Genomic DNA, 14,591 nt, shown 5'->3' with positions numbered 1-14,591 from the left:
TGTTATTGTTCGCAAACAGCCGTAGAGGCTGATCATTAAGTTCTTGTTCAACTTTAAAAAGAAGTAGGGCTGATGGAGGGTGTGAGTGAATAGCCAATGAGAGAGTACTATTCGTTCTTCTCAACCACCAGGTATTACCATAGAGAATTAAAGTACCTGGAGCCTTTCTGAAGGTTGCTTCCCATTAATAGCTCTTTAAAAAAATAAAAAAAATAATGTATGTTTGTTTTTATGCCGAAGGCAATAAAAAAAACCATTTACAATCATATGATTGTCAATTTTATATATTTTTTGCCCCCCCATTTTTTTTCCCTACACATGGCTGATATGAAACATAAGGATTGTGTCACTGGTGGGCGTGTCCCTTCATGCTAGCGCCCCCTGAAGTCAGGTAGGCTCAAAGCACTCTTTGGGAATAGCTCCTAAACCGTTTTGGCAACCGTTTTATTGCAAGTTGGTCTCTAGAAGGCGCCTTAACCTAGCTCATTATCATTCATTTGTGGAGTGCTTCCACCTAGTGAATAAAGGTATAAGCCTAGCACTTAGCTAATATATTATGATTTTAAGTTTCAAACTTCATGAAATTTTAGCACCCTGCATCGCTACCACATTCTTTGGACGCTGTAAGTAAGGGATCCGTATTTCCGCTGGGATCGGTATTAAAACCGGAAGTGAGTACTTAATTCAGTTTAATGTATGCATTTGTAATTTGCTGGGGTATGTGGTGTACTGAATAGCACTGATAAGTAGGGTTGTGTACCGAGAACCGGTACCAATATGGAACCGGTTCCAATACAACCGGTACATACCCGTTGCACTTGCTTGATATTTGACTGTTAGGAAAGTTGTTGACTCGCTAGTTTGTGATTTGTTATTGTGATAGCTACGTTGGCTAGCTTGCCAACAACTTTCCTAACACAGTCAAATATCAAGCAAGTGCAACACAAGACAAAGCAAGACAGCAAATAAGTTACTGAATAGTCCAGCAGAAAGCAGCTCTCTAGCTGGCAGCTCCAGAAACTCCATAGTGTTACTTAAAGATAAAAAAATTTTTTTTAAAGATTTATTTTTGGGCTTTTGTGCCTTTAATCGATAGTGCAGTGAAGAGTGGGACAGGAAATGAGAGGGAGAAGAGCTGGGGAGTGGACATGAGAAATGACATCGGGCCGGATTCAAACCCGTGTCCTCCATGGGCGTCAAGCCCGAATGTGGTCGGGGCTACTGCTTGCGCCACAGTGCCCCCCCCCCTTTAAGATTACATTTTGAAATATGGTATGCTTGCTTATGCTTGCGCTTATACTGCATTTGCTCACATCTGTTGAAGTTCCGTTTGGCTTGCTCAACCAGATAGTCACCGAAGGCCTATGATGTCTATGTAAAGGGTCAAACATAATGGAATTTCACTTGGACCCAGATGATTGCTGCTTGTGACTGTACATTTTGATGCTCTACATTTGGTATTGTTTTCAAACACATTCTTGCCCTTCAACTAATAATCCTACATTTTATACATGCATGCATACTTCTCAAAACTTTGTAAAAGAAAACTCTAAGTGCATTCATACAAAGAAGCCCATAGTGTTCCTCATGCATATATGTAAAGATCACAAAATGCTGAAATAAAAAAATAAATAAAAGAAGTCTCATCAAAGAACATAATTTACAGATACTGCTTCACACCCTACAGTGTACAGCCGATATCCACAAACTGTAGTAGATATTTTCAATTAGATTAAGACAGACCAAGCTTTTTAGTCTATATTTGTTCGAAATGCAATCATTCAAATTTATATTTCACTTAATTTTGTCTCATTCTCTGTCCTGGATCACTGCATCAGCATAACTGCTACAGGTTCCAGAGGTCACAAGGGCCCTAAAATCCTGCACAAGTAAGCCCTGCTGCTCCAGGTTTGACCCTTGAGAGACCCTAAAAGGCCCCAAGCAATATACAAAGAGATACATGGGCCCCCAGCCTGAATGCGAGTGGTCCAGAGTAAGTCTGACCGGGGGGTATTCGTCGTAGCTCGCTAAGCGGTTTAGCGAGCTAATTTTCAGGCTAAGATAAACGCCTTTCTTTTTGGTTCGTGGAAGCAACTTTCGATAAATCACCATAGGAACATATCAATTAGCACTAACCTGCTCCAGCGCAGGCTAACTTAAGTGTAGCTGGATAAGCTTGCCATTATACCGTTAGAAAATCATTGCCTTTTGAAGTAGGACGTGCATGCGCAATTGCCCTGATAAGTTTAGCCTGGTTGAAATTAACCACATGATTTGGATGCGGACCAGCCTTTGACGAGCCGATATATCCTGTTCTCAATCAGCTTGCTAATGTTAACAGGCTAATAGGACAATTGATTAACTTAGCTTCAGCCCTACGACGAATAAGGCCCAGGTTGCAATGTTTTATAGCAAAACAGTGTTTATAGCAAAACAGACTGTGTAACTCGCGCACCCAGATGAAAAGCATTCTAGCTCTCTTTTCAAGAAGAAAATGTAGTAAATCATTGAGAAACCGAAGCTTGATGGCTTACACTAATAATTAGCCTAAAGTGAACTGATGGTCAAGTCTGTCAAGTGAAGGTTTCTTTCCCCCTCTCTCTCAGTTCAATTTTATTGACATGACCATAACAAACATTATTATATGGCAACGACAGTACGAGCATTCTGATTGGCTGATGGGTAGTCATGCCAGCAGCGTATTGACCTCCTCGCCGGTCTGCCGGTCTGATACGTATTATTATTGCCCTCCTGTGACGTAATCTTAAAAATTAGCGATATTAATAGACATCAAGGAAAAAAATAAAAAATAAAAAAATAACCCAAAGGAAGTTCAGAAGCAGCAAAAAAGTGCCAAAAAAAATAATCAAAAGCCATGAGGAAATTCAAAAGCAGCAAAAATGTGTTATTGAAAGTGATGATGAAGACTAGACTACTATAGTTTGAATCACTTGTGTTGTTACTTTACTGTAAATAGGTGTTATGCGCAACATTCTTCCTCTAGACTCTTCTTAAAAAGCCATTTTAGCTGAACCGTTTTCTATCATTGTAACTTGAAGTTAGCAAGTAATTGGTTGCTAGGCAACGCCTGAAACAATCTGTCGTGAGAAGACTTGAGAGCTGCACAAAACGACATGTTTTCGACACGTTTTACAATTACCATTTCCAGGAGCTAAAAATGCCATATAATAAACAACTTACTAACCTCGACCGTTCGGTCATGCAGGGAAAATATCAGACTGAGGCTGTAACGTATCGACCGAGCGATAGCGAGGTTAGTAAGTAGTTAGTATTGCAAAAGCACACTTGGGGAGCAGAACACGTACATATAGGCTATATAGGGTTGAATAGTCCATTGTTATGTGTAGCCGTAGCCTCTGCTGTGTGTGTGCACACTACCCCTGGAGACATTTTAAAGGCTTCGCAGAGTGACAGGATGAGCGGAATCTTGATCTGTGCAGGGGTTGGTCTGGACGGGTGTACATCATGGCATACGCCTTCAAAAATATGTAGGCTACAAACATGTGAGGATTCCATGTGGCTAGCGAGTTTGTCACATCAACAATGAGAGGGATGTAATATTAGTCTGTGTCCCTAGTTAACAGAAGTTTAAGGCTATAATATCTGCTGCAGCCTAAGAAGCTAACTTCAGCTGCTTTCTGTAACATTACCTGTTGTATGTGTTAGATGGTTATGGTACAGACAGACCACAGACCTCTCACTCGCAAAATGTGAAGCGTGTACGGATATAGACTTGGACTTAAGTCTAACTATAGACTTTACACCCATTATGTCTCTAAACTATGCCTGTTGCTATCCTTCTGCTAACAGTAAAAAAAAAGTAACTTGGCTAACCAATTTCACAAGGTGATCAGAAGCTAACCGTAGTTAGCTTTACCCAATGGTGATCACAAGTGTTCTCGCAACAATGCCGTTAACTTAAAGGACCAGTAAAATGTACTGCACTAAATCATAAAATGAACATGATGTCATCAGAGGTTATGGAAACATGTTAAACCGAAATACTGGCTTCTCCGACAACAATGCTACAGCCAGTATATTCTCCTTTTTTAAATTTCTCTTTGTGTATTGGCCTGTGTGATCCCGCCCACTGCCCATTTCGACACCCGGGGTTGCCAGATGAGAATCAAATTGGCGCGCAAAACGCCATGGAAGCCAGCAAACTAACTGGACCAGCAGAGAAAAAACCTTGCCATAATTCTAAAAAGCTCCATGACCAGAGACTCTCTTCCTCTTGTACCACTTGGACCTGCACTGTCCTATCCTCCTCCTCCTCCTCGCTGTGCCACTCTTCCTCTAGCTCATCCTGTCTGCCCTCGGCCTCTGTATCAGTGGCACTTGACCATGATGCGGGCACTTCATAACTGAGATCTGCATCAGACTTCAATAAGGAAGAACAGCAGGCGACTATTCCGAAATAGATGTGAAATGATTTCTACATTATCTGTTAAATTGAGTAATATGCTATCGTTGTTGGGGCCTGGAAAGAAATAACAGTGACTGAGACCACACTCTCCAATATTTTAAGTTTAGAATGCAGTAACCATTTTAAACGCTTGGTGTCAGCACTACATGTTGCTCCTCCGTTGAAATAAATGCATTGATACCCTAAGGATTTGATGGCCACAATCAGATGTTTTAGGCACTGGAACTGTAACATTTGGCCAAGTTTTGTAAGAAACCGCGGCAAACAACACAATATATTGGTAGCAACACCTTACAAAATGAAGTTTGAACCTTTACTTGGCTAGTGAAGTTGTAGATTTTTGCATTGAACCTTATTCACTCAGTGGACACACTACACCCTCGGTTCCCAAACTGGGGTACGGGGGGGGGTACGTAACTGGAGATTGAATGTCTGAAGGGGTACGGGACTGTAAAAAGTTTGGTAACCACTGCACTACACAAATGTATCATATTAAGCTAGGGTAATTTGCCTCCTAGAAGCCAGCTTGCCGTAAAAATGGCAAAAGGCGGAGGTCTGCACTCTCCGAGTGCCTTTCTAGATACTTTTATTTTTTTGTGGTTGGAAGACAACTGCGACAGATTCTTGTGTTTACACTAATGAGTGGACTCCTTGCTTCACCTGGGATAGGGCCGAGTGATGGCCACATAAATAAGACATCATGTTAGAACCTACTCGAATAGCCAACAGTGGCAAAGAAATAGGTGCAGACTCTACTTTGATTACGGTCTTCTTATCCTCGTCATCATATTGAATGCTGAATCCAAAATGTTCCTTGAAAGACACGCTGCCTCTCCAAATTTCCTTATCTCTGTCTAGCTAGCGTTTGCTTGCCAATTTAGACTTAACTTAACAAAAGTATCTATGGCTTTCTCTAGCCGATTGCAAGCACTAACATACGTTTGTGTGTAAATATTTGATCATATTTAGGCTTTAGGACACTGCAGTACACTTTAATAAATCGCAAATTTGTACATTTAAAATAACAATTGGTAGAAACATTCAAGAACTTAATGACTTGCAGCCCAGGCATGTACAGACAACAATGTAAAAGGGATGTGACCACCAGGTGAAGTTCTTAAACTTGAAGCTTCAGTCACAAACATGAATGTGTAGGCGATATTATGGGCTCCCGGTTGAGTGTGTGTGTATAGGTGCATAATCTCTTGGTCAACCTACATACATCAGCTCTCTCTTTCAATTCGAACCTCTATAATCCCTTTACCGTACAAGGAGGCCGTTTTGGTGCTGAAAATAGGAAACGGGCATATTTAGTTCGTTTTTACACAGAAATACCATCTCGCATGCTGTCAGACTATCGAGTGGCTGCAAAGCAACTATCTTTCGCCTGACACATTTTCTTGCAAAGTGAGAGTTCTGCTGTCCGAAAATAGTTGACTGGAATTCACGCCCCCCCCCCCCGCAGTCTGGTTATCGGGCGCTTTAAAAAGGGACAACTGGCTGGCAGCTGACTGCAGACCCCATGCCCCCACCTCTACACACTCTCAACGCTGCAAAGTCAAGGAGCGCTATCCTATTCAGATGAAGAGAAATTAGAAGTACACCTCATTTTCTGCATTAAAATGATGACAAGAAAATGCGCAATAGCAGTGCTGGAAATTTTACAATTTGACGACATACATTTTTGTTATTACAAAGTGTTTCTGGCTAGCACTGAAATGATATTTGATCATGGATCTAAATGTTATGGTGAGCTTTTTAAAACCTTAAACCTTTTTAAGAAGGCCTAAGGAAGAAGATTAGATATCAGTGAAACCAGTCATAGATTATATGGTATTTATGTTTCATAAAGCAGGTAAATTGGATGACGTTCTGAGTATATTTCCTTCTACCTGCTTTCATACCTCCCTGGACTCAGGATTTATTGGAATTGACACTGATACTGAATCATGACCAAGTTGTAAATTGAATGTATAGCATGGTTGTCGGAATAGCTACCAGAAAGCAGCAGGTCTCGTAGATGACACTTGTTGTTTTCATTTTTCTACACTTTATATTTAAGATAAATGTGTCATTTCCCATCTTTGTGACCTTCAACATTCTCTAACTACTAACATCCTTTCACCCACTCTCTCTCTCTTTCAATCACTCTATCACCATCACTGTCTGTCAGGTTTTTGAAGCTATATTGCCTGGCGCCTAGAAATAGAATCTAATACACACCGCGGCACCCGGCTGAACAGAACCGGCAGTGCAATGTTTGTCAAACTAGTCTGATCAAGCTTGTCTGACCTAGTAACAGTAACTAATGGGGGTGGCACATAGGATTGTCCAATTGTTGATTGTCAGTAGTTAACTGTCACTGCTGCTGTCTCTGTCTGTCCCTCTCTCTTACTTCTCATCTATCTATATATCTATCTGTCTATCTATCTATCTGTCTATTTGTCTATCTCTTTGTCAATTATTTCATTTGTCTCTCTAATCTCCTTCATTTCTTTTTTTCACCCACTCTCTCTCTTTCAATCACTCCATCACTGTCAGTGACTTTCTTTATTTCTTTGTCTCTATTTTAATATCTAACATCTCAATCGGTTTGATTTCTTTTGTCTTGCCTTTCTGTCTTCCACTCTGAAAGAGTCTGTCGTTTTTCTATGGCAGATTTCTGATGAAATGCCAAAGCTGTATCTCTTGATTCAATTCAAGTTAGCTGATCGTAGATGGAGTAGGCAAACACCTGATGAAGCCGACTGGTGAAGAGAATTCAAAGTTTAGCAAAGCATTACCCACAACGATGTCTCCAGAATGCAATGTTCTCGGATTCTCCAACCCACAGCACAGTAAGCTCAGATCGTACAGGTTACTGATTGCTAAGAATACTCTTCGTGTCGTAACAGTTTATTCTGTAGCCCTATAATAGTTATGGATTTCTAAAACAATGGAATAAAAGGTTATCCACCGGTGTTCGTCTGGGGGGAATATAAGGTGTGGGCTAGACGAATTAGTAGCTAAACTAAATAGCCTCCGGAGCGATAACTTGGGTGAGAGGAAACAAAATGTTTGAATGAATATGCGGAGGCCTCTGATGTCGGTGTATTTGATGTACTCTCTCTATGCTTTCTCACTGTCTTTTATAAATTATTAATTGGTAAGTAAAGACACTCTCTCCCCCCCCCCCCTCTCCTTTGCACAAGCATTAACTTTGTCTGACATTTAAAGACAAAATGATGAAAAATACATATGCCATTTTGTAGCATCAGACACAATGAAATCCACCAAGTTGACCAAAAGCATTTCTTTTTTTGAGATCATTGAGATATAATTCTACATTAAACCAATGGGGTGAATCAGCATTAAGTTGTAGTACTGTATGTTTGGGAGGGAATCATCACAATTTTTCGCCGTCTGGATTCTGTTGAATCCTGTGGGGTTGGCTGTCCCTCCAGACAGGTGTGTAGGGAGCTCCTAACATGGATCCTTGGGAACACCCCCAGACCTGTAGGGGCCTGGCCCAGATCCAGGTGTTGAGTCGAAGCCTGTCTGTGGAGCTTCCCTCCTTGCCTTCTGAGACCAAGTTCAAATGCAGAGCAAGTCGTGGCAGTTAAGACTTTTTCTTCAGATGTAGGATACCAAACCACAGGCAGTCAGGCACAGTCCGTCCAATATAAACATCCTTTTACAATATAGTGATGTTTCTTTTTCTCTGTGGTTTTCCTGCGCATTTCATTTTCAAGCTGATTCTGGTATGTCATTGGGAAGACTGAGAAAGTGGTCTATCCTTTTTTTTAATTTTTTTAATTTTTATTCTTTATTACTTTATTATCGCCCATGTGGATGATTCACACCAAGTTTCCATCTTTGAGCATGGTTGTGTTTTTCCCTTTAGAACCCAGTGGGCTGGTGCACACGTTCAGTGTCCTTTTGTGCCTGCTTTCCCCAGATGCAGCCATTGATAAACCAGTTAGCAGAATAAGCTGTTTTCCCCTCTGACCGCTGCTGCGGTTACTTAGTGAGGCCATCCTTCAAATGATGTTTGTTTGCTGTAACCCGACCAACTTCAATTAATTGGCCTAACCTAATTATTTTCATGTTGTTTCATCTGCCAACTTGTCGTCCGCCTTACCGAACAGGGTCGAATTTTTTTGACTTACCCTCTCTCTAGTATTGATACCCTTGTTAATATTGCATGTTCGTTCATCTGAGAAATGAATGTATAACGTTGTAATGCCCTTGTAAATCTATCCGTTGCCTACTTTAATTAGTTAATGGAATAGCCTTAGACGAAAGGCAAATGCTGCTGGCAGTTCTGGTTTTGAAAGCATAGGCAATACAAATGTATCTAGCTAACGTTCTTATTAATTAAATTAGGCTATACATGAGCAATCTGTTAAATAAACGTTTATGTTATGACGAGGTGTTCCAATTCGACCAGTCATTGCAGAAGTAATATTTTTTTAGTATTACCGTATAATATTTCGCCCATTTCTGCTTATAATGATCATCGGAGAATAGTGAAATTTGCATCTATATCATCGCTACTTTGTTTTGTTACTCTTTTAATAGAGCAAAAAAAATCGGTTTCCCCTTCCTGAACACAAAACCTAACGGAAGTGCAATATTGAACTTGAATCACGTTGACTGAATCCAAGTGGTAGTGCCCTGTGCTCTACATCTCAAAGATTCTGTATTGTAAAGTTAGTTGTGGTACCAATTGGTCGAGAGGAGGAAGATTTGAGCATTTTGTCAGTATGCACGGTCCTGTTTTAAATTAGTGAATAAGTAAGTATTATTCCATTGCAGTTGCATTAACCAATGAGATAAATGAGCTGCTTTGAGGATCCCAGCTCAAACCCCAAAATAGCCTGCACTTTCTTCTTGCGCATGCCCGCTTTAATTAGCAGGTTTGTGAAGTGTAAATGGTGCCAGCCATCCTCTGAGAGGTTGATTACTGCCGAGCTCGGAGAAGTCATAGAGCTGTCTATCCGTAATGTAGGGCCAATGATTTTCCGTTTCAAAAAAATGAGTTTTCCGTTTCACATTTGGTGAATTCCGTTTTTTTTTCCATTTTGTTCACTTTGAGATAGATTGATAGCTTAAAATGAGTAAATAATATGTGCCACAAGTGACCCAAACCTTCTAAGATTGTTGTTTGCCAGCCATCAACAGAACAGAAGACTAAAAAAACATTATTTGCAGGCAATTGGGAAGATGCGCGAATTAATGTGACTGTAGCGTCAACCGTGGCCGGAGCGGAGTTCAACACAGACGTGACATTTTCTCAATGTTTTTTGGAGAAGTCATGGAGCTGTCTATCCTCTCCTCCTCTCTTCCTCCTCTGTTCCTCCTCTTGATTACTGCCGAGCATGGAGAAGTCCTAGAGCTGTCTATCCGTAACGTCAGTCCAAGGGTGCATGCAGTGGGGCGGAGTTGATCTCTGTATTTAATGATTTGTGTGGGACTTCACCAAAGTGCCTTATCAGTCAGTCATGCACGAGTGCTCTTTCAGAAAGTGAGCCTACGTTAGCTAGTCTAGCGTTCTTGCATATGGCCATGAAGGTTCTCCTAAAAGACCCTTCAAAACTAGGTACAATAAACAAGGCACACAGGGCCCAAAAATAAAGCAAACATAAACTAGGCACAAAGACAAGCACAAATAAACAGTGTCCACACAGCTAGACACAACAACTTCTCCTCACAGCAGGGAAGTGTTTTACCTTCTAAGTTCTCCAAAGTATTCTCTCTCTAGTGCTCACCTTCTCACAAAGACCCTTTCACTTTTTTTTTTTCTAATGTTGCAGCCATGTACTAAAATCGTCATCAATCTAAACTCCATAATGACAAAGCAAAAGCTTTTCAGAACTTTTTGCAAATTCATTAAAAATGACACTTAAGTGCTGTGCCACTTGACATTTAGTTCAGGTGCCTCCCATTACTCTTGATCAATCAAGGTGTAAAAAGATAAAAAAAATGGGGTCCACCAGTGGTAAATTGACATGATTTGGAAAGGCGCGCACACACTCAGGTCTCACAGCTGACAATGTATATGAGAGCAAAAAAACAACTATGAGGTCAACGGAAGGCAAGGCAAACAACATCTCTATTGTGGGCACCAAACACTTTAAATTGGTGGCTATCAAGGACCACGAAGCCTCCAAATGGCACAAGGAGGTGATCTGTGTCATAAGGATGGTCAGCTCTGGAGAAAATGGCTGCAATGAGGCGGCACTCTCAAGCCTGAAAATAGCCCAGCAAGAGGAGCTGAACATTCTTTTCAGAAATGCCCACGTTATTTGGTGACTGCATTTATTTGTGGGGCATTTGATGGGTGTGTGTGTGTGTGTGTGTGTGTGTGTGAGGAGGAGAGAATTAATAATGTGTAACAAAGCAGGACAAACATTACACAAAAGTGTGATTACAAAATGGTGGCTGGTTAAAAAAAAAATACGAGTGGCTGGTAGAATTGACAAAACAACGTTTATTTCTAGGGGTGTCCGAAGTCTCACTCATAAGATCCGAGACATATTTAGACGGTACGATTCAGGGAGGATACGTTTTAATGCAGAACAATTCTGTGTATTGCAATCTGATACAGTTATTAACATGTGTGTAATGTAGACATTCAATTTTCAATTAAAATAAGCCAATTCTATAAAAGTGTCATTGCTTACCTTTTCAAATATATATAAAATCATAAAAGACCAGGGAATCCCAAGTATTTGTGTTACTTTATGACCTTATGGCATTATTACATGAAAGAAATGGAAGGTACCTTTCAGAACTTTTCCAATAGACACAGACAAAAAGTATAAATATAAACAGAAGGCTGTCTCACACACCCAGGTGCCTGACTTGGGCATTTAAATAGGGGACAATGAAATTCATGAACTTTGCAAAGCCCCTCTAACACTGAAAATAAAACTATATTTAACGATAACTATGGATTAGTGTCGCCCTTCTACTCAGCTGCTGAGCTGAAGCCAGTCAAAACAGTCTGTTGTTAGCCTATGTTTAGCTGTCGTCACTGCTGTGTGTGTGCACACAACCCCCTGGAATTTGTAATGGTTCACAATGATCGGAGGAATCTATGATCTGCTGTGTGGGGGGGTTGGTCTTTAGGGGTGTTCGTCAGTAGCTTACTTGATGAAGGTGAATGCCATAACACGGCTAGTGTGTGGCTAGCACGTTTGTGACCTCAACAATGAGAGGTGTGTATATAATATAAGCTACCAGGTTTGCACACAGCCAAGACTAGGTTTGTTTGTTGCAGCCTAAAAAGCTTTTTTGTAATGATAACGTAACCGAAAACCAATACTTGGATATGGGAAAGTTCCGACCTCCGAGTAGGAGAGCACACCTGAACGCCTGTCGAACTTCCACTAGGAAAGTGGGAGATTTTTGAGAGCTCTGAGAAGTAGGTTTGACGTCACTCGTTTGTAGCACAAATACGTCATTTTGTTGCAAATTTAGGTTGTTCTCAGCGCATGTGTTTGTGATGTTAAACGCAGTTTACATTTGTGTAATTTATGTCATGTTTAGCCCCTTGGCCTGCTAGCCTACTTAACCTTACCTAACTGTCAATACCATTTCCTGTTTGTTGTCATTATGAGAACGCACTCAACTCAGAAGAGGAACTTTCTGAAATGAGAACTTTCCCTATTCCCAGCTGCCTGAACATGATTAGACTGAAGACCGTCTGTCTGTTCCACTCAATTTAGCTACCTTTTTAGTATGGATTGGGTTTAATTTGAGCATTGGCCATTGTTGTATATGTGAAATTATGCTAACGTTACTCGTAAAAAGTCGACGCAGGACGGCGTGCAGATTTATTAGTGAATCAGAGGTGGTCATTATTATTTTGAAAGTATCATGACTTGTAACATTATATGCTACTAATGTAGAATTACCAGCAAAGCTTGAGTCAACCGATTCGTAACTTCATGGTAAATTTAGATCGACCCCAAGGTCCGCATACTGATGTAGTCGCATTTTAACATTAAAACCGGTTTAAGATTCATATCGGAGAATCGTTACACCCCTTTTAATTTCCATTCCTGGTGCAAAGCTCATCACGTCATACCCATAGAGATTCGAGGCTGTAATCGCTGCCGAAGTACAGGGTAAAGGGCCTGTATACCGATCCAATACGATCATTCAATTCAGTTTTTAATACATTCGCGGAATATTCTAAAATCCTGTTTTCACTTTGTGATACGTTCAGCCGCTTTTCTGCTTTATTACCTCAGATACTTGTGTTAAGATTGTACAAAACAGGTGCTTGCACAACAATATCCCCCTCATCCCAGTTTTGATGTGAGCATGCTGGGCTAGAAGAGGCTTTGCCAGTCACTTTTTTGGGGGTATTACACCTCTGTGTTGATGTGAGGAATGAAGTGAGTTTCCTCTGTGGGGGAATGGAGAGGAGGTGGTGAATGGGTTGATTGACTGACGAGTTCCTTTGGAATTCTTAGATGCCCTATTAGGATTGGATGAGGGGCCAAAACCCATTGACCCAGTCTCTCTCTCACACACACACACACACACTCACACACACACAAACAGACCTCGCTCTCTGTAAAGCGTTTGGAGACGATGTAGATTCTTAATGGCGCTCTAGAAATTAATAAAATGTTTCTTAATCCTCTGAGGTCATCGACGGTGCAGAGAGAAATATCAGGTTTGTTTGAAATCTCATACAAATCTTCGCACGATAATAAAATCCATGCGATTTTAGCATTGCCAAAAAAACATTTAATACACTGACAAATACAATTACTGTTTGAAAAGTACCTAAAATAAGTTGAATGACTATTGACGTGCTACAGACTTCATTAACTGTGGCTTTGAGGGAGGGGATGGTCCGTGCAGCAGACAGTCCACTGTTTACAAACAAAACCCCACCCAGGTCCACGCAGAATTCCTTTATCTTGAGGCGAGCCCTACCATTCGGAGGTAGATGATCGGAGGAGATGTAATACGTGTACATTTGTGCGTGTCTAAACAGTGATATGGAGAGAACTGGAGCATTTTTTTTTTGTGTTATATAGAGATGATGATGATGATGATGATGATGATAAATATAATGATGTATATAATGTATATTTAATAATATTTTTTTTAAATATATAATATGTAGTGTAGTATAGAGCTACAACTTAATTCCCCAATTTTATATTTCACTTTCCTTTGCCAAGTGATTGTGCAGGGGGTGGAGGGGGCCCCAATGACACTCCAGACGGATGGGCCATTACCTTTGACAGTGGGGAGTGGGAGCGTACCTGTACCTGGGCCATTACCTTTGACAGTGGGGAGTGGGGGCGCACCTGTACCTGTGACTAATGCCCATCTCATCCATATGCATGATACACGCCACAGACTTTCAAAAGACAAAATGTGTCTGCAATGTTCAGAGCTCAAAAGTCTTCACAACAAACAGTGTTTTTTTTTATATTAAACAATGGGTGCTGACAGTTGATTGCCATTATTATAGTTTGAATTCATTCTCGCAGCTCTCCGATTATTGTTGCTGAGTGTGTGCTGAATAATAGCATGTAGCACTTTGGGATAAATGTTTTTACATGGGGGAAGACATTGATAATGTCAACAGGGCTCAAACAGGATTTTAAACAATATTACTTCATTTTCAGTGCATCATATATTTTTATATTGTGTTATATTTTGCGTTCAATTTCATTCGGTATGTTACGAAAATATCACCAGTGGAGTGGTAGGAATGAATTTGTAATGTTTTGAGTATTTCCTGATCATGAGGAGGAACGACCTCTCTTTCTGCCACTCCCCCACACACAGGCTACAGATATTAGGCAGTTAGAAGGGGGGGGGGGGCTGTTCGGGGCAGGGTTTGACACTGACAGTGGGTGGAATTGTTGAGTCCTGTTGATGCCTCTTAAATATGGCTTTACTGAGAAGCTGTTGAAACCTATGTCTGAAATATATGTGATTCTTAAAACTTGGAGGCTGTAGTGACTCTTTATAAGATATATATTTAAATATATATATATATATATATATATATATATTAAAAACTGAAATGAAAATGTGGCCTGAACTTTCTTTTTTCCTTTTGAAAATGTATTTCTGTGCAGTGGTGTGAAACAACAGATGAGATGACCGGTGTTGGCATGGCGAT

At 40.5% G+C, this 14,591-nt stretch overlaps 1 protein-coding gene across 1 annotated transcript in view; it reads left to right on the top strand.

The window, feature by feature from the left end:
- The window catches only part of slmapa (sarcolemma associated protein a), a 65,359-nt gene that overhangs the window by 5,081 nt on the left and 45,687 nt on the right, over positions 1-14,591 (top strand). The window lies entirely within an intron of this gene.

Source organism: Clupea harengus, chromosome 5 (genome assembly GCF_900700415.2).
Source record: "Clupea harengus chromosome 5, Ch_v2.0.2, whole genome shotgun sequence".
NCBI lineage: Eukaryota > Metazoa > Chordata > Actinopteri > Clupeiformes > Clupeidae > Clupea > Clupea harengus.
This window is presented reverse-complemented; position numbering and strand designations above follow the sequence as displayed.